This window comes from Budorcas taxicolor, chromosome 18 (genome assembly GCF_023091745.1).
Source record: "Budorcas taxicolor isolate Tak-1 chromosome 18, Takin1.1, whole genome shotgun sequence".
NCBI lineage: Eukaryota > Metazoa > Chordata > Mammalia > Artiodactyla > Bovidae > Budorcas > Budorcas taxicolor.
In genome coordinates this window covers 44,013,853-44,032,709 of record NC_068927.1, presented here as the reverse complement: position 1 = coordinate 44,032,709, position 18,857 = coordinate 44,013,853, and the positions used below count along the sequence as shown (strand labels likewise).

Genomic DNA, 18,857 nt, shown 5'->3' with positions numbered 1-18,857 from the left:
AATATACATAAATATATAATATATAAAAAGAATATAATCTGATAGAAGCAACTGCTGACAAAAGCTAAAATTTAAGTCACCCAGCTCACACATTATCTGTGAAGAGGTGATTCCCTTATAACCATGGGGTAACTCTGCCTCCTTCCATGGGGAAGCAGCAAGTAGAAATTGGTCGCATTTAAACGAACCCTCCCGCAAAGCCTGCTCCCCACAGAGGTTGTGGAATGTTGTGTTGAATATCTGGCCACTCTGTAGGGGTTGTCTTGGGGCTCCTCCCAGAAGCAAGCCCCTGATATCACACGTTCAGAACAAAGACTTGGAACTCTGCCAAACGACCCGGTCCCACTGATGAGTCCCGGGCCCAGTGGGCCAGTGTAGACAGTCACCCATTTAATGGGGCGACAGCTGATTCAGGGGAAGGAGAGGAAGTAAAGGGGTTGCATGAGCTCCCAGGAGCCTTGGAGGACAGACTTAGGTCAGGGTCACAAAATTGGGCATCTTGGAGGCATGAGCCACCCATAGATGTGTTCTGCTTCCTTCTCAGATTATTAAAAAGAAATATGAATTTATTGCCAATGTTTCATAATCCAAGATTTCACATATTCATCTGGATTTCTGGCTTCATTTGAATCTTGAAAGGGCTGGAAAATTCAAGTCCTCACATCTACAGAGAACAAGCCATCAGGGCTGGCCGGCTACCCCTTTATATGGCGCCGACCCCTCCCAGGCCCCCATAGTCCGTGTTCCTTGCGTCTTACACTGGCAGGCTTCCCCACCCCGGTGATCTGACTGGCTCTCCTGCTGCTGCAGGTATTTACACAACACTGGTGTCTGCTTGGGGACGCATCGGCCACTGCCTCGGACACCCTGCCCCCCTTGCTGTGCGGCCAGCTGGGGTTTGTTACAAGTGACAACCGGGCTAAGGAGTGTCAGCTGCATGGCTCAGAGGTGGGATCTTTCCTACTCTCCACTGGGACCATGTTCTTTCAGCCCAGACACAACCATGCTTTTGAGAGCAAGCTCCTCCCAGCCTCGGGAAGGACCACAGAGGCTGATTAGAGGTTTCCTGCGCAGCCTCCTTGCAATCTGCAAAGCCAGGGTGGAAGGCCAGCTCTGCATACCTGCCTCAGGTAGGAGTGCATTCCTGCAGTATTTAAAGACGCTGTTGCCTCTGAAATTGGTGCCTGCTGAGGTTTGGGGTCTCACAACACTGTTGTTCCCAATGGTTAATTTTTTCTTTCCCTCCTGGTGGTGGTGAGATATGTGTAGATACACTCAAGGATGTGTGTGTACGCATGCCCAGATGGGGTCTCCATCAGCTCTGTTTTGGCCTGGCACAAGGGGAGATACAGCAAGAGTGCAGATATTTATGTGCAAGGCATCCCTGTCACTGGGACACAGCTCAGAAATCCGGCCTCTTGCTTCTTGTCAGTGTCTCCTGCTGGACCAGGAACTCTTGGAGGACAGGGCTGGTGTCATGCTCATCGTTGTAACTCCAGCACATGTAACTGACTGGGTGCCTGGATGTATAGATGGATGGGAAAGGAGCTCTATCTTCTTCTCAAGTCTGGAATGAGAAGTTGCTAACGTAGCTCAGTGGTTGTGGTCCAGCAGGCTTCTGAGATCATGGGAGGAGAAGAATGCAGAGAGATTCTGTGGGCCCAGGTCCTAGCCTGGCCTCTGTCTCTTCTCAGCCGTTTCCTTTCTTAAAGAAGGAAAGCTGGGTCATATTTTTAAGATTACTTTTCCTGTGGAACCCCTTCATTCCCCTCTCCTCTCCCCACTCCTTGTGTTGTCTGCCTATTACAACTGTCAGGCTCAGCCCTGGAACACAGTTTTCTTATAGACCTCCAAGATCTTAGTCCAACCTGAGCTAGAGGGGGAGTAGGTGCTTCAAAAGCCTTCATTATCAAGGAGAACTCGCTATCCTGAAATTGGGCACTTATCCTTCTTTTCCTTTTCTCCAAGAGGCATCCTCCCTGCACCCTACTACAGCTATTGTTGCTGTGAGGGCCTGGCTCCCTGGCCAAGGTGATTGGACTTCAAGGCACTATTCATTATGCCAGTCCACAGCTAAAGATGTTTGCTGAGATGGTAGCCACCTGAGAGGAGCATCTGGCTCAAGCTGGGCTCCCTTTTCTGGGAATCTTTGTTTAAAATATTTGGTCTTAAAAACAAAATCAAAATGAAACCTTGGTCTTAGTTCCTTGTGTTTAAGGGGAAGTGAAGATGAATTCAGCATTTGAGACCCCAGTAAGGACAGAAGCTGTCTCACACCATGCTCAAAAAGCATCCCTTTTCAGGCTATAAAAGAAGAGGATTTGGAGTAGAATTTGAGGGGACACACACGGCAAAGGGACAAAACCCCATGACCAAGGAGTTTTCACTGGAAGAAGAGTAGACTCCCAAACTATGTTGATGACACAGGCTTTCTGAGCAAAAGGAATTGGAAAAAGGGAATTACCAGCGCACATAGGGTGAACAAAATGATTCGCAGCTAAAGATCTTGGAGGAAAAGAACTCTTTTTCTCATGTTGAGAATAAAGGCTTCCTGAAAAAGTGCCAGAATGGAAGGTGGAGCGGGGGCAGTGGTTATCTCCATCAAGGATTACAGATTCAGGTGCCTGCCCAGGCCAGAGCCAGGGTTGGCGGGGGATGAGTCCACCCTGGACCACCCTTCTTGTCTTTGCTTGGCTGAACCATGCCAGAACAGTTGGAGGGGAATTAATTTCAGGAGGAAAGAGCGGGCCCAGGTTAGTCTGTATGTGTCCTTGGAGACTTTCATGTATATGTATCTCTGCCATACAGGCCCCTGCTTCCCCTCCTTCCAAAGATTTTACTGTTTGTGTTTGCGTGTCCCCATCTTCCAAGAGCTGTGAGTCAACCTAACGTAGAGTAGAGCCATCTGGGCAGCTGGGTTTCCCCTTTTCTTTCTTTCTTATCTTTTCTTTTAACAGCATTTAAAAATAGTTCAGTTCAGTTGTTCAGTCATGTCTGACTATTTGTGATCCCATGGACTGTAGCATGCCAGACTTCCCTGTCCATCACCAACTCCCAGAGCTTGCTCAAAAACTAGTTTATTAGATTTTTTTTTTTTTTTCTTTTTAGGCTGTCCCATGCAGTATTCAGGACCTTAGTTCCCCAACCAGGGATGGATCCTGTGCCCCCTGCTCAGTCTTAACCACTGGACCGCCAGGGATGTCCTGACACCAGGGTTTTCTTTACTTGCCCTGTCAAGAATTTATGCATATTTCACACCCATACTTCCTCATTTCTCACTCCCTATGCACCCCCTCACACCCCTGACCATATTGTAACATCTCCCAGGGCAAGGATAACTATCACTATTCCTCTCGGTACCCAGGACTGGGCAGTACAGCCAGGGCTCATGTGTTTCTCTTTGCTGGTGGACTGTTGAGGTCAATGCATGTTTGACCTCAGACGTTTTGCAGGCCTGGGATTCTCATTGTGAAGGTCACCCAAGACAAACTAGAAATTGTTTTAAACATATTGCCCCGAATGTGAAGCAGACACATGGGGTCTGAATAGTCAAGAGGCAGCTGGAGCTCTAGGCTTTCCAGATCTGGCTAAATTAGAGAGTTAAATGATGTACTGAAAAACACAAGAATATTCTGCTTTTACTGTTCAGAGCTCCCTGTCCCCTGTTATTTGTTTTACACATTTTCCCCATTAGAAAATGAAGCATAGCAATTAGAAGACAACTCGGATGTTCTGTATTCAGGGGTTTTCGCATATCTATTTGGTAATTTTGTATTGCAGCAGCTTGGGCAGAGCATCCTTAAAGAGCCCTGTTTGGATTTGTCTGGATAATGTTTCCCAGTTCAGAGTAACTGCTAGAGCAGTAAGAAAATGCTTGGCAGAACTCAGCTCCATTAGCTTTGCTGTTCACACCTGCGGTGCTTCTCCACCCAGGCGCGGGGTTAACATAAGCACCTGATATTTGCAAGGATGCGTTAGGAAAAAAGAGAAGGAGAAAAAAAAAAATCAAGATGCCTAATCAGAAATTACCTTACCCGTAGTAAAACCTAAATTCATGAGAATTTATAAAAATAGATTTCTTTTAAATGCCGGAGAGGAGATTTAGAAGCAGTTTAGCAGATTGGGATGCATGGGACCGACCTGCGCCAGGTTCTTCTTAGGTTAATAAATATTCATTTTGTTTTTTTGGGGGGGATTCCAAGTACAAGACAGAGGGTCCTTGTTGTAGGAGTCAGATCTATTTCTACAGCAAGAATTTCAGATTCTTCAGTATCAGGTATTCTTTTCTAAAAATGTAACTCTTTCCTAACAAGTCAAACCTCCAGTGGGAAATGCTCTAGGAGATGGATTCAGCCACCGCCTTTCCTTCCTGCGTGCAGCTAAGCAAAGCCAGGTCTGAGCACCATGCTTTCCATGCTCTCTCCCCTGTTAGTAACCTTTTTTTTTGGACACACAGAAAAAGCTTCATTCAATATTGATAGTGTTTCAATACGTTAAAATCAACAGCATTTCAAGAATCTTATATAAAATGTGTACAGATGGCATATTTTTTCCTGGTTTCACCTTTTTTGACCAGAAGAGTCCATTTTCAAAGGGATTCCTCCTCCCTTGAAACCTGTAGTCTGTGTAGTTCTCATAGAATGCAGGTCCAATTGGTACTGAAATGGTTCCTCCCAAGATGCCTGTGAAGGTGTTATTATTAGTAGTACCATCTATTTTCTGTGAGTGCTCAATTTAGCAAATTTGGGATCTTGGAAAAAAAAAAAAACCTTAAAATAATTTTTCTTCATCTGAGAAACAAGAGAGTAACATTGTCCGTAAGAGGTAAAAATAGATGCCTTGTCATTCTAACAAATATTTTAAAGCAAACCAGAAGATATATTCCAAATATGTTTCACTGAAATTTATTTGAAAGACAAAGAGAAAGAGAAAGAGAGAAAGAGAATGAGAGAGACTCAGTTTTAGTTGCAGCTGTTCCCAAAGAGTTTGGGAACAAGTATTCTTTCTTTCCTTTGCATGATTTCGATAAAATTAGGTCAAAGAAATGTTCATTTGAAAACAGTGCTTTGTCATATTATCTACAACACATGTCTAGCAAATTTATGAATCCAGCATTCATCGGCGTGAAGTTCCCAATCCTAATGAATGGTTTAGACAGCATTGTCATCAATTTTCCGCAGGTGCAGCTGAGGCAATCAGTCACTTCAATCAAAAGCCTCCGTCAACTTGCGTGGCGCTGTCATTTTTTACACTCGGATTGCTGAAATTAACAAAAACGATCACTCCCAGAATGGCTTGACACCCCTCCCGCCTGTGGGTGGTGCTTTTGAGCAGCGCTATGCTGCTAGCCGAGCAGCAGATTTTGAAAGCATTTTTTTTTAAACTTTATACTAACATAATATTTCTTTTGTGATATTATGGAGATAAAATTGCACTGTGTGTTTTAACATACAACAACCTCTTAAGGCAAAGAAGTAAATTCATGTAAATGAGTTGGAGAAAGTGATAAGATTGGTTGGTGGGTGAGTCGCAAAGGTGGGACATGGATGCTGCAGAGAAAGGCTCTGATGGCCACCAGGGAGGTCGTCAGGTTCCAAACTTCCTTGTCCCTTCCCCTATGAGGCCACATAGCAGATGGCAGTTTGGGCTCTGAACTTTGGAAGCTGTTGCTTTAAGAGTTAAGATCGAAAAACCAGGCCACCTGGTTTCTTTCACCTTGTATTTCCTCTGAGTATACCGTTCACTTGCTTCCAAGTCTCTGGAAATCTTCTCCAGGGAAGGCTTTATCGATATCAGGAGAGGCACGTATTATCACTATATGGGTGATGAGAATTATATTCTTACCTTTGCAGTGAGTGAGCTGCTTCTCTTCCAAGGGGTAAAGGCACCTTCACATCCTCTCACTTACCTTAAAAGACTTCACAAAATATCCGAAGAAGGAAAAGCTTTGGTTTTTTATACCACTGAAAAATAACCTTGTTTCCAGAACTCTCTAGTCCAAAAAGATTTCAATAGTTCCAGCAATACAAAGAGAAAGCTGTGAGAAAAACTCTGCATATGCCAAAGATGAACACGGCTGTCTTTATCCTGAGAACACGACCAGGTGCCTTCTAAATCTTGAAAATATATGGACAGACAGAAAGCACTTAGCATCCTTCCTCCATGATGAATAGAGGTAACCTTTGTAGTTTGCCAAAAGTCAGTAAGTTTTTCTTTCCCATTTGTTTCAGCAGAATCAGGAGTAGAAATGCAGTTGGGACCAGATAAACTCACATTGTCTTGGCCTTTTTTGCTTACCTGCAGCAGCTAGACTGCTTATAGCAGCCGGTAAGAAAGATGTGCTAATATTAACTCATTTAAATGAGTGGGTTACTTTTATTGACAGAAGTGCTTGAATGTATTAAACTGGCTGGAAAAATACTGAGGTGTCTTTCCCTTGTAGGTATTAGGAACGGTCAGTTACCCCAACGTTTCTGTGGTCACATTTCAAAATCCAAGGGGTTTCTGAGGAATGCAAATTGTAAGACTAGAATAAAAATGTACTTTTCCATAACTAGTTGTGTCATTTTGCAAACAGCTTTGATGCAGGATTCCTGCCTGCGTCTGTGTCATCCATACTCGCGTTTGCGATCCCTTCCCTCAGAGAGCAATTAGGCACCGGAGTTCCAGCTAATATTTGAAACTGCCTGTGTGTCTGCAGCCAAAGGGGAAAAAGGGTCTGTGATCATCTGTACCTAGAGAGAAGCATTCTAACAGCGCCCACCTTCTAGACACCCGAGAAGAAATACAGCTGGGGGAGCCTAAAGAGTCTCGAGGGGGTGGCTTCTCTGCTGAGGAATGAAGATGGCCACCCAGTTAGCCAGCCGGGCTTGTGGGAGGAAATCTACGTTTTGGTTCGCTTCCGTGGAGTTTGAAGTTAAATGGTCCTGTCTGCTGCTTCTCTTGTTTGTGCCACTTGTTCAAGATCCCTTGAAATACACCATTACACTTTCCCTTTAGTTTATTTCAACAGAACTAAACCAGTCAGTGTGCATTTCGGCCTCCCCTAATTTCCTAGGAGTGTCTATGGACTAGATCTTTTCTTTTGCTTTTATTACCAAAATATAAAAACATTTGACTTGCCATCACTCTTCGTGTAACTGTAGATGTTGGAATAAAAGGGGAAGTTGAAATAGAATGTCCATAAATCAAACAAATGGATACGGGGGAAAGAATCAACAGCATATATAGTCAAAAATATGTATCGTCTTAAAGGAGATGCTTTGTGTTGCCCGTGCGTTTTAATATCATGCTCTCCATTAGGCTGTTCTCTGTTTTACAGAGAAGGCAAATATTTCCATTTTTGATTTTTTTTCTTTCTCTTCCAATCCAAATGAGAATTTCTTTGTTGTTGTTGTTATTTTCTTGCTAAAAGGAAGGGAACTAACATGGTTTTTTCCCCCATGAATATATGTGGTGGAAAAAAATGCAGCGTGTTTTGACTAAGCATGCAAAATGTTTTATTAATCAGAGCACCAGAGGAGAAATGAAAGCACTATGTCTTTAAAAGTGCCTGGGCGTCCAGGTACGCGGGGAGATCCGTAAAACCGTTGACCAAGCACAATATACGTAGACAAATGTCTTCTCATTGTGTGATGCGTGAAGGCCATGATAGATGGCTTCTAACAACAAAGCGTGGCCACCGAGACAAAATTAGTGTTGTTTTAATTACCAGTGTCTGTAATGTTATCTATCCATAACTGCCTGAAATAGACCGTCACCAAGGGTCAGCGGGCGACCTGAGCTGGTACTTCCAACACATGGCTGTTATTGGCTCCCCGGTCACAGCACTGTGCTTAAAAAAAAAAAGTTTATTGCTTCCTTCACAACATTTACTTATAGCGAAAAAATTGTTTCTTGTTTAAGGGAAGTGCCTTTATCTTTTTCTTTCAAAGCGAGGAAAACAAGCAGATCTTATTAAATGCTATTTGGAGGTCAGAGTAATGGGCAGAAAATGGAACTGGCCTTGACATTCTTCAACGAAAGTTTACACTCTCGGAGCGATGTTTTTTGTCAGTCACAAATAGCATTATGACACTAATAGGAAGGAAGATTCTTTATTTTTGAAACCTCCTTGAGCTGAGATGGGCCGCTCTTCAGACGTTAGTAAGTGTGTATATTGTGAAGATGAAGTATCCCTTACTTTCTGAGCTTGCGGGAGATGAAAGATAGGCCAGCTTTTGAAAATGGCCTGCGTGGCACATGCTATAAATGAGCAGGGAAAGCAATCGAGCTAATAGATTACAGTAATTATCCAATCTTTGGCTAGTTTGTATTGGCAAACTATAAATACAGTACACATTAGAACAAGGTGCTTACAGAATGTACATGAAAGGTCATTGTAATTTGCAAGTCGCTAGTCATTAGAATATGCTAAAAACCATTGCTTCAGGGCTCAGATTTTAATGATGAATACATTGATTATTAAGTAGCAGAGGAAAAATGTACAAGAGCTGCTGTGGTGTAATGATAGGTCGCTTTATTTTGGGAAGGAAATCAACTCAGCTTCAGAATGCATACATTGAGGAATGTAATTGCAGCGAGGAAAATTCCTCAGAGGAGCTTGGCACATATTAAAAGCAAAAACTTGAGACATGTTTGTGATAAGATTACTAATAAATCTCTGGTAAGTCTTAGACTCCTGACAATAATACAGCAACAGAGTACTTCATCTTCTCCAAGCTTTAGAATTTAAGATCAGTCACAAACAATCTAAATTACGACTGATGCTAGGCAGATGCAGTACTGGACGATGCTGCTCGTCATAAATCTCTCGTTCCTTATATGCAAATTAAACTCCATTTTAAAAGATAATTTTTCACATGGTGATCGCCTTTATTTGCGAAATGCTGGTGATTTTTAATGGGGAGAGGAAAAGGCCAGGCTCCAGATCTGGGAAGGATCTTGTGCGAGAGGGGCGTCTGGACGCCTTCTGCCGCCGACTTCGGAGAGAAGTTAGGAACCACGTGGCCGTCAGGGTTCCCTGGCCCCGTCTATGCTGCGAGGCTCTCTGACCTTTTCCAGCAGAGCCAGGTGCCTATTCCTGCTCTTTCTGGAATGGGAAGATGTTCTGTGATAGTCTCTCCTCCCCGCCCCCGCTCCTCCCGCCTGCCTCCCTTGCCAGCTCCCCCCCTCACAGAGTGCCGGGTGCTAACTGCCCTGACTCTTTGGGGTTTGTTTGTTTGCATTTTAGAGGTAGAGCAGCTTACATCTGTGTCCTGAGGGCAAAGAGCTTGTTTCTCCTCATCCCTGCCTGTCCTCTTGAAATGTTTGTCTCTCAAGCACTGAATTTTTACTGTGGGGCTGTTGGTGGGAAATTTGGAAAGAATGAAGAGTTTTAAAAGAGTAGCAGAGGCTTGCTTGCTTTTTCTGAAAACTATCATTCTGCTGCTGTGTCAGCCATCAGTGCCCGGGGTCTCTGGGAAATACCTGGCTTCGGGTGGAACCATGGGGCCAGGAGAGCTGGGGCCCTCCTGGGGACATGGATGTTGGCTGCCACCGATCTGCCGAAAGAGCCAAGCCAGGGGATTCTCACAGCCTGCAGGCCTCCCCGGGGCAGCCTGGCAGTGGGTTGCCTGGGACGTTTTCACTCTTCATGGGCCTCTAAAGAAACATCAGGCCCGAGGGCCAGTGTGGCCAGTGGGTTCCCTTCTGCGGGCAGCGGCACCAGATTGGAAATCTGGGTTCCATCAGAGGCTTGGCGAGTGCCTGGTTTTCCCTGGCGCTCAGGGCCTGAGGCTCCTACTTATTTGGGGATGGTTTCTTGATTCTGTAGTGTAACGGCAGGTCTCAAGGAAGTGTGAAGCCTATCTGTGCTTCTCTTTGCTTGTCGTTCCACCCCCATAGCCTCCACAAACACACATGTGCGCACGTGCACACACACACACTTCAAGTTAATGGACTTAAAACCCAAGTGCTTGTTGATCAGTGCCAGTAAAATCCTTTCCGGGGGAAGGGACCCGCAGTTCCTCAGGGATGATGCCAGGAGAGTTAGGTGGTGCCGCGCTTCCCGTTGGGTCCTGTATAGCCAGTGATTTCATCAGCCTGAGCATTAAGCGGCAGCGCTGAGCAAGGGTAAGAATATAAATATGCTTTACAATGCTCAGCTTCCTATCGTAAGAAGACTTCCTGAGTGGATGTAAATTTACAACAGGTGCTTATCAAATGTGAAAATGCTTGCAAATCAGAAACAAACTTTAGGGTTGTGAACGTATTTCAGTGATGGCTCTGGTAAGGGCTGTGTTCCACGCCAAGCGATAATGTTGTTTCTCTTTAGTTGCTACATGAAGTGTCTTTCCATGGTTTACCACAGGGGAAATGATGGTGACTGAGCCTCAGATTCTGGTGTTAAGATGCAGATTTATTTAATAAAATCCATATTTACCACTAGGGCACACATACAGCCAGGATGCCCTAAATTCACAAGAGAGATCTTTTCCTTTCAGTAGAACTAATATTTTCCTTAATTGCATGTTTCTACCAGAAGGCAGGCATCTTCTACCCATCTCTGCGGAGTCATGATAGAAACATTTTTTAACTGTCTCTTTCTTGATGACTGAAATGTGCTGTATCCAGAAAGCAAGAGGAGGGGATCACTTCTTCCGCTGGTTGGCCTGCTCTAAACACTAAATTCCTCAGAATAATTGGGTCTGCTGTTTTTCTTGGAATTGCACTTTTTCTTGCAGCTTTAAAATAGTCCCCACCCCCTTTGCCCCCCAAATCTTTAAGGTTTGCTCACAAGATGGACTTGTTGTGCAGGCAGTAATTAGCCTGTTATAGAGATATTAATTAACATGTTGGAAATGTTTTCTTTATTAATGAGAAATTCACACATTCTATTTAAATTAATTTGTAGAGTTTAAAATTAATTTATCGTGGCCTTTGATGACCTCAAATCTACTAAGACAAAACTGGAGTATTGTACTAACTGTTAAACCATTCATTAAACATTTTATGCAAATAGTGTTTGTTTATAAACAAATTAACTGCAAGGATTTTCAAAACAGGTGCTGTGTTGTGAATGCGTACTAAATGATGTGGTACTGAAAGAATTAATTAGACCTTCAGATGTAATTAGTTGCAATAATTTGCGTGATTAGCGGCTTGGTTAAGAAGTAAGACACACACATTGTAATGCGTGGGAGAGTCACTGCAGTGGTTTTGTCTTTCATAGGGTGAGGATAAGCCTTCTCCATGTTTAGGAAATTTTTCAAAAAAATTGCTGACATAGCTGGAGTTAATTGCCAAGTGTCCTGTGGGGGAGAATGTGGTGGTGGTTGTTTTTTCTCCCTCTTTCTCCCGTGGCTTCTTCCCGTGTGTAGCCATCGGCTGCGCTGCTGTTTGTTTGCACCTTTATGAATTTTTAAAAGAGAAAGTTGTTAACCCCAGATCTTTGCATCCCCAGAGGAAATGACGACACTTAACACTTTGAGGGTTAAAAGACAGAACGCAATTATTATAAGGCAAAGGAAACATGTCCCGCATTTCAAGATGGGCTGTTATCGCTCAGGGAATAGCTGCAGTCATTTTCTTGACGTCACAGTGGAAGTGCCTCGCCTCTTCTTGGCAGAAGATGGGCGGCCACGGTGAGCAGTTTCATCTGATGGGCTGCGGAAACCGGGACTCGTCACCGCGGATGCTTTGTTTACATGATGCTGGCGTTCTAGGGGCAAGGGCACCGAGATGCCTGGACCACAGTATTCAGCTAAGTTTATTCTCTAGGGCCATGTTGCTGGGACATGGTTCTTCAAGTCTTGGGGACCCTCAGACCCCTGCCTTTTCTGCTGGGGGGGGGGGGCGGTGGTTTGTATGTCATGATCTGGCTTTGGAAAATCCTGGTAAAAAAAAGATTGTAATTATTTCATTCATTCAAAGATGTCCTTTGAGTATTCTGGGGACACAGTAGTGATTGATACAGATAAGGTTATTTTCTGATGGTGCTTGGTGTAGGGCAGAGACAAACAGATGATGTTTCAGTTAATTTCAGTGATGAGGAAATATGAAGAAAATAAAACACAACAGTCCAATGGAAAGTGACCCAGGGGAGTGAAGAGGGACAAAGTCCATACAAGTTTTCAGAGTTTTTAAGTGGGTCCCAGTTCCTTCAATTTCTTTCCAATCTATTTTAATATGAAACTGTTTTGATTGTAATACATGTTAATTTCTTTATGTGTGGCTGTATTAAATGACACAATATACCCATAGATAACTACTGTGGGACCTCCTGGCAAAGTAGGTGCTCACTAAATGACTTCTGAATGTAAGTCTGAATCTTGCTTGATCAGACGCCTGTGGACTCGGTTGGGATTTTGATAAGCTCTAGAGAAGAGCTGGGATGGTGCTCCTCACTCAAGCAGGCCGCTCATTTTGCAGCCCCTCTGAGCAGCTGTTGCTCTGTATCCTTCCATAGGCAATGGTGGCCTCCCATGCTGAAGAGACAGGGTCAGGTAGCAGGTGATTGGTGAAGGGGCGCCTGAGGTCTACATAAGCCTGTTAGTTAAACGTGTGTGTGTCTGTGTGTGCGACATGCCTTCCTCTTCCTGAAGCCTGGTAAATGACAGCAAGACTTGAAAGGCTTGGGTTTCCCAATTTACTAAAGCCTCCTTTACCAAGGGTTTGTTAGCTCCCCCACGACCACTCTGAATGACCTCTGGAAGGGCTGGGATGATGTCTGAGTTCCCTTCTGACTCAAGAGATCAGTGATTCTATTAGACCTGGGAGAGATGGAGGATTTAGAGATGAAAACTTGTGAGTTTCCAGAGGACCAGAGCTTTCTCTCCTCTGAGTTTCTTGGTGGTGTTTGATTCTGTTCATCCTCATTTTCAGCTGGTGTTTGCCAAGCAGTCTTTAAAATAGGCCCTTTTCGGACGATGTTTGAACTTGAGCAAAATTAACATTTGCGTGTCATCAGTAGCTGCAGTGCATCACTCTGGGCAGTGAAGGATGAAAAGTCAAAGAATGTGGGCCGCTTGATTAAAATGAACAATCAGGGCAAGTTCTGAAAGATGGATACGGAGAGCCGGCCTGTTAATTTATGTGGACTCGATTCCAATTGCAAAGGGACATTTTTTTCCCCTTTGAAACTTTTAAGAAATTAGGTTTTAAAGCTGAACCGGTGCACCACTCAACTTAAAATAGAAGAGAATTTGATTTTATGCGGTGCCTTTCCCATCCTGGCACTCTCTAATATTGCATATCAAGAGCTCCTGACTGTAGAGTGGCGGGGAGGCGGTGCTGGTTTGAATGACTTCTGAGAAGGTGATGAACAACACAGCCCTTTGGCTCAGCACTTGGAGAGCACTTCCTGTGGGTTTCTAAAGCACCTCTTCTCTGGTCTTGTGTACTTCTGTCCCTTCCTTGAACTATGATCACAAATACCATCCCATCCTGCAAGGTTCAACTTGAATGTGGTCTCCCAACCCCCTACCCAGGTATCACTAGTAGTTTATCCCTCTGAAATAACCTCTATAGTAGCATTTCTATATGAATTGTGATCTGTTTGTGTGTGTCCTTGTGAAAGTAGTTGGCCTTTATAGCAGAGCGCCTGTACTGTACCTGTGCAATGGAATCACTCACAAGATTATTTACAATCAAAAGAGAGAACACAAACCAAATGCCCACAAGGCAGGCTTCTGACAAAATCAGTGTTGCTCCCTTACTCTTTCTGCTTCTGCATGGGGAGGAGGGCAGATTGGCAGACCACAGATGAATGAAATCCATCAGCCTCTCACAGATTTGCCTTCAAGTCTTTCTCTCCCAGGCTGGAGGAGGGCTTGGTGATTCATGGATGATTCTGTAAGTCACATATTCTTGACATCACCTCTAAGTGCAATAGTTATTGACTTTTGAGAACACACTCAATTTTTTTAAAAATCCTTTTTATTTTGTATTGGAATATAGTTGATTAACAAGGTTGTGATAGTTTCAGGTGAACAGTGAAGGGACTCAGCCATACATATACATGTATCCATTCTCCCCCAAACTCCCCTCCCATCTAGGCTGCCACGTAACATTGAGCAGAGTTCCCTGTGCTATACAGTAGGGCCTTGTTGGTTATCCATTTTAATTATAGCAGGGTAAGGACACGCTCCTTGCAAGTGTTTGTGGATCTGCGAGGAGATCCAACCAGTCCATTCTGAAGGAGATCAGTCCTGGGTGTTCTTTGGAAGGAATGATGCTAAAGCTGAAACTCCAGTACTTTGGCCACCTCATGTGAAGAGTTGACTCATTGGAAAAGACTCTGATGCTGGGAGGGATTGGGGGCAGGAGGAGAAGGGGACGACAGAAGATGAGATGGCTGGATGGCATCACCAACTCGATGGACGTGAGTTTGAGTGAACTCCAGGAGTTGGTGATGGCCAGGGAGGCCTGGCATGCTGTGATTCATGGGGTCGCAAAGAGTCGGACACGACTGAGCGACTGAACTGAACTGAACTGAACTGAAGGACACACTCATTGTTCACATGCTACCTGGGAAGACCCGAAGCACAACATAACCGTTCTCCTTACTGGTTTATTATGTCTCTTTTCTGAACCTCGGTTTCTCCCACTGCAGAACAGTTCTCGTGTGTTAAGAGTTTCTTCCCACTCAGATGCTTTCAGAGCCTATATTTGGTCTTGAAGCAATTATAGAACCAGGGGATAAATTAGCCTAAGGTATTTCCTTTGCCCTTCTTACGTCCTCTTTAGTTTTGGTTGTGCATTCATTTTTGGGTCTTTTTCTTTCCCTCTTTTCAGTGTGATGTATGGAAAAACTGTTTAAAAGAGGCCTTGTAAAATTACACCTGGATTTAAGCAGAATTCTATGAAATGTGTGCTTAAGCATTTTGGGGGTAAAAAAGAATTGAAAATGGGATATTCTCTTAGACTTAAGTAGCTGGATCTGGAAATAAGTTGCAAGAAAAAGGAAGTAAGTATCTGGAGAATTCCAGTGCATCCTTTAGGATCTGGCTCCCTAGGACCCAGAAATGGTGCCTTTTTGGTGAGAGGGCTTGGGTGATGTTAAAAATGAGGAAATGATCTGAACAACTACAATGATTAATACTAACACTCGTCTTCGAAGAGCCATGAGCTCTTAAGTATCTATGAAATATATGAGGCTTCAGTTGAAGTTTTTATCTGAGAGATGTATCTGGGGCTCTATTTCATCTTCACTCAGCTGAAGGCAACCTTGAGGGCTGCATGGAAGGAGGGGGAGATGGGTGGAGACAATTCTGAGGATAGAGAAGCAATATTCTTGCAGAGGTGTCTTGGAAAGCTTGGTGTCCTGTGCTGGCTCATGGAAAAATTCAGCAGGTGAGACCACCATCTTGAATGGTGTCAGACCTGGGTGTTACTTCCACCTAGATCCCTTAATTGACCGACCAACCTCTCTGGGTCTTAATTTGCATATAGATCACATGAGAAAGACAAACTCTACCTTTAAGGGTTGTTATAAGGAATAGAATCCATAGCACATGCACTCAACAAGTGTCTTGTTATTAACTGCACAGATGCCATCACTCTGGTTTCCAGATGTCCATTCTAGTTGAGGTCTGTCTTCTCTCTGCTTCTCTCCACACTCTTTTGAAGAGCTAGCTGCTTTTTAAAGGAGCTATTGATAGACTGTGTCTCAGGTCTTTTGTAGGGTCCAGGCTGAACATCTCCCACGTGAACATTTTGGAAACACAAAGAGAAACATCTGGAGGTGTGAGAAGGCTGGCATTGAAAGACAGCCCAATGTAGAAGTTCACTGATCTTGGCTCAAAGATGGGGTTATGGTCAACATTCATTATTTGATCAGTGTCCCTGGTTGAAAGGGGGTAAACCTGTCCAGATCAGTGCCCTCACCAACTGATTTATTTCTACTTGGAAATTCCTTTCCATAGCCAGGGTGCCATAATGACTTACCTGCCCATTGCCTTTCATCTAATTTCCTTTTGGGCAACCCTATCTAGAGCCCATGCTTGGCATTTCCTGCTATTGGCAGGATGAAAAGGATGCTGGAGAAGATGTTTCTCTGGTTCTTGAGCATCAGCAAGTTCAAGTACACATCCAAAGGTAATTTTATTAGGCAACATGCTAGTTCTTCTCTGACGGTCATTATGAGCCCCAATGATAAAGTGTGTATGTTCCAATGATTATAGGAATTTTGTTTTCATCTGGTTTTTATATTGCTATAAATATTTTGCATTTACCAAATAAAGTGGTTGCTACATAGAGATCATAACTTCTGGGACCTAAATTTGCTTCAGATGATAGGCAAATTATAGACTACAATATGTGATCAAACAGCAGTATGGGAAACTTAAATAGACTGAGCCCTGAGGACGGAGGCCGCTCAAAACTGTGGGGGATGGACTAAATGGTAGTTTTAGCAAAGCTATCGCTGATTCCAGCAGATAAATTATGCTCTGCCTTTTTGTATCTCTTTGGGACTGTACTACATAAATTATGACCAAATATAATTTAGGCTATCAGCCTATATTTCTGAACATCCATCTTGTACATTTTAAGTACAAAATTACCATTTTGCAGAAGTATAAAATTGAGACAAATTTTTTTCCATCTGTGCATTTAACTTCTGCATACTTTATTGCAGCTAAAGGGTTCGAGAGGACCTCATTACCATCCAAAGGGGACGTTAGCCCTGCGACTATATAACTGTATTAAGATCTACATAAACGGGAATAAAGTTCGAGGGACAGTAGAATGTGGAATTATATATTTTTTCTTAAATGGAGATGTAACTTTTACATAAAACTGCTCATCTCTGCTTTCCTGAATAAGAGTAACTGTTTATAAATTCAGACTTGCTGATGAAGGAGTCTGTGTATATGAAAAGCCTTTCGAAACATGCAGAAAAGGGCAGGCTCTCAGTGACCAAGAGGGTACCCAGGGGGGCTTTCAGAGACCTCTAGGCTCTTGTTCTGGACTTGAACTCTGGGGTGGTCCACAGAAATGGCAGGGGACCTTTGGAGCCCTGTCCAATTATCACACAGCCTACCTCAGCTTTCTTTTTTAAAAGAAAGTATTTTGCTGTTCTGGGTCTTAGTCGCAGCATGCGGGACTTTAAATTGAGGCATGTGGGATCTAGTTCCCTGACCAGGGATTGAACCTGGGACCCCTGCACTGGGAGTACAGAGTCTTAACCACTGGACCACCAGGGAAGTCCCTACCTCAGCTTTCTGAGTGATATCAAGTGGGGACCTCAGACATCTCCTGTGCCCACCCATTAGGGGTAAGGCTCGTGCTCAGTTGCTCAGTCATGTCTGAACGGACTCTTCGCAGCCCCATAAATAGAGGCTCCTCTGTCCATGGGATTTTCCAGGCAAGAATACTGGAGTGAAAATGTATGGCAAAAGCCACCACAATATTGTAAAGTAATTAGCCTCCAATTAAAGTAAATAAATAAGTAATAATTACAAAAAGAATACTGGAGTGGGTTGCCATTTCCTACTCTAGGTGATCTTCCGCATCCAGGGATCAAACCCACCTCTCTTGTGTCTCCTCCATTGGCAGGCAGGTTTCATTACCACTAGCGCCACCTGGGAAGCCCCAGGGGTAAGGCATGCATGCGTGCACATGGGCTCTTTATTGTGACTTCAGATAGCTGGCTTTCCAAGAGGCCAAGGTGGAGCTTGACTAAGAAGCGATAAGGACAGCAGAAGGATTGTAAGGCAGTTTCCTTCCATCTGCCTGGCACAGGGAAGTCTGCCAAGGGCATTTGGTAAACCTCCATTGAGGGACCAGAGCTGCCTCCAGCCTGGATTTCCTCAGGACTTGGGGTGACACTGCTCTGATGATCATCATTGCATCTGAGGGTGATTTTTCTAGGGTTGGACTGCTGGTTGTTCCTGGAAATTGCTGGAACGGAGCTGCTTATGGTTTACAGCAGGGAGAGATAGCAGAGAGGGATGATAAGGCTAGACTGCTCAGGCCAAGAGGACAGCTCTGCTTAACCTTCAACTCATAGCCCCTCACTCCTGCACATACCATGAATAGTTTTTATATTTTTGAAAGATCTTAATGAATTTTTGCCCTTAATCTTTCTTTGTTTCTACATATGACTCTTCCCCTCTCCCAAACTACTCTTTCATTTTTTTCCCCTATGTCATTTCTTTCTTCCTGGGTGTATCTATATATCAGCCAAACAGGATGGTTTGTTGGTCTACCAGCACTCTCTATGAGTGAGCTCTATTTATGGTGCTCTTTAGTGAACTCTTATTTATGTAAGCTGGGGGAGGTGTCCCAACTTAGCCCTCAGGGCGCTGTTGTCCAGGTGGAGAGCAAGGATGAACAGGGCCCCTGAGGACAGACAGTCAAGGTTTGGGTGTAATTGCTGTGGAACCACCAGACACAATGCTGATGACCCTGGACACTAGTAGGATTTGTTGCACATACAAATTAATGTGTTAGATCTCGCTTACTCACAAGTTTGAAGTGAAGTGAAGTGAAGTGAAAGTCGCTCAGTTGTGTCCAACTCTTGGTGACCCCATGGACTATGCAGTCCATGGAGTTCTCTAGGCTAGAATACTAGAGTGGGGAGCCTTTCCCTTCTCCAGGGGATCTTCCCAACCCAGGGATCAAACCCAGGTCTCCTGCATTGCAGGCCCATTCTTTACCAGCTGAGCCACAAGGGAAGCCCCTCAACTTTGGGGATAATCACATGAGATCAAAGGGAAGAAGGATTTTGAGAGGGGAGGGGTGCATGGGCTTCCTCTGGGAGGATAAAAATCCCCGCTCCACTGCCCATGAGCACTCTGTTCTCAGAGGGTGTCAACAGACACTTCTTGCATGGGGAAGGTCTGATCCTATCTAATGTGGAATAGTTCTCATTT

General features: G+C 44.0%; 1 non-coding gene across 1 annotated transcript; it reads right to left on the bottom strand.

The window, feature by feature from the left end:
- Window positions 1-17,113: 17,113 nt before the first annotated feature.
- On the bottom strand, window positions 17,114-17,186 carry TRNAG-CCC (transfer RNA glycine (anticodon CCC)). Its single transcript has one exon. It is a non-coding gene; the product is annotated as a tRNA-Gly (tRNA).
- Between the last annotated feature and the right edge of the window lie 1,671 nt (window positions 17,187-18,857).